Source organism: Chaetura pelagica, unplaced genomic scaffold (assembly GCF_000747805.2).
Source record: "Chaetura pelagica isolate M959 unplaced genomic scaffold, ChaPel_1.0 scaffold2, whole genome shotgun sequence".
In the NCBI taxonomy this organism is placed as follows: Eukaryota; Metazoa; Chordata; class Aves; order Apodiformes; family Apodidae; genus Chaetura; species Chaetura pelagica.
In genome coordinates this window covers 5,073,907-5,076,104 of record NW_009952796.1, presented here as the reverse complement: position 1 = coordinate 5,076,104, position 2,198 = coordinate 5,073,907, and positions in this window count along the sequence as shown.

Genomic DNA, 2,198 nt, shown 5'->3' with positions numbered 1-2,198 from the left:
GAAAAGGAGAGGAACAGATAGAAGCAAAGCCAGGAAGAAAGTGAGCAAGCAAGCAGAGAAGCAAATATTTGACACCATGGCTTGTTAGAGTGGTTCCACAGATATAGGGGGTGTGCTGTCCCAGGTGGTCTGACGAGAGACAAAGAAATGTTGATGTACTCCAGGATTTCACTAATTATATGGGAATTTGGGTATACTGGCGGCCATCTGAACAGCCTACCCTCAAAATCCTCTGCAGCCAGGTAAATTGACAAGGCAGCCACTTCCAGACTAGCAGAAGATGTAGATGTGGGTCCACAGTTAGAGGGAAGGAAATTCTTCTGAGCACTACACAAGCCAGTCCCTTTGCCTTCTACATATTCACACAATGTGCGTGTTTTCTGTAAATAACGAGGTGATTTCCACTTGTCTGTGAGACTGGTGTAATGCTTCTAGGTAAAACACTACCCCCAAGAATAGTAACCCCTTAGTGTCCCTCTAAAACTAGACAACTTCAGAAAGACAAAGAAATGTGACTTTTTCTTAAGCTGTCTGTGCACCTGCAGCTCTTAAAAGAAGTCACTAACTCTTACATTTCTCAAGTCAAGTGGTTTCAGCTGCTGCAGCAGCAGCAGCTCTTGCAGTCTGGAATCCCAGGTAGGATGGGCTTCTCCTTCCCTATGCCTGTGTTTAGCTGTTGCGAGCAACTCAGTGCTCCTCTGCCTCACAACTCTTGCCCATCTGCCCTCCACTATACATAGATACTGGGGGTCTGAAGGGGAGCAACTGTCCAGCCACTCAGGAAGGGGGGACTGGACCACACACCCTCTGGACTCCCTCTCTTCTCCCTAGGAGCTGCTGTGTCCCCACCAGGATGAGGGTGGTTTCCCAGAAGAGGAGGCTTGCAGCAGCAGTGGCGATGTGTCACAAAGAAGGGAAGTGTTTTCCCCACTGGAGCTGGGATCTGGAGGGGGACTGAGATTTCCTCGTCAGTGCTAGACTGCCAATGCAGTGAGAGGCAGCAGCAAGACCTGGGTCATCTTGCAAAATGCAGTCACCCTTCCCAGCTCCTTACAGTGCTGTAACACCTCCCCTGCATCAGCCCCCTTGTGTCACAGAACTTCTCACCTGGGGTGCAGGTGTTACTGCTTCAGCACATCCCTTTCCTCCTTTTCTTTCCAAGGCATGGACATTTTTCTGGCTTTTATAAAAAAATGAACAAGGTCACTCATAATTTCAGATGCATTTCCCTATAGGGAACCCACTAGTCTGCAGCTTATAGCAACAACTTCCACCCCAAATATTTAGATAAAATATTTAATCCTCTAAAAGAATAAATTTACAGATGAATATTGAGGATCTTTCATAGCTTGCACTAGTCTATTAATAGTCACTCAATTTTCACGGTAATAGGGTAGTAGGAGAGCATACATCTAGAACAGGAGGAAGCAAGCTCTCTAAATCAAGTTAATCCCTTTTCACACTGCAAGGTCTACAATACAGCTAAGCATCTTTAATTCTCATTAGCAAAGTGCTGCAGTACGCAAGAGCCATTTCAGTTCCCTCTAACGCCCTACAGGAAAAAGGTATCTAGAACTGTTAGCTAAATGGCAGTTATTTTCTCTGAAAAACTCCCACAAACCCGGAACGATTTTAATTTAATTGAATTTGAAGATTCTTCTTTGAAACCAAGATGATACATTTTCCTGCTTTACTCTGTTCTTCCCCATTGCTGTCACCCTCTTGCTATCAACAAGAAAAGGGAAGGAAAACAGGAAGAGCCAGACAAATATATGCAGATTCCAGAAGGAACAGAAATCAGAATAATTTTAAGTGAGTTGGGTTTTTTGTTTGTTTCTTTTGTATTATAGAATCGTAGAATCATTCAGATTGGGAAGGACCTTAAAGATCATCAAGTCTAACCATCAGTCCTACACCCTCATGAGCACTATATGTCTACTCATCTTTTTACAGGGATAGTGCCTCCACCACCTCCCTTGGCCCACTGATCAAGCCTGTCCAGATCCCTCTGCAGAGGCCCCCTGCCCTCAAGCAGATCAACACTCCCACCCACCTTAGTGTCCTCCACAAACTCACTGAGGGTGCACTCTATCCCCTCATCCAAGTCATCAGTAAAGATGTGAAACAGGAGCAGCCCCAGCACTGAGCCCTGGGGAACACCACTCGTGACCAGCCACCAACTGGACTGAACTCCATTC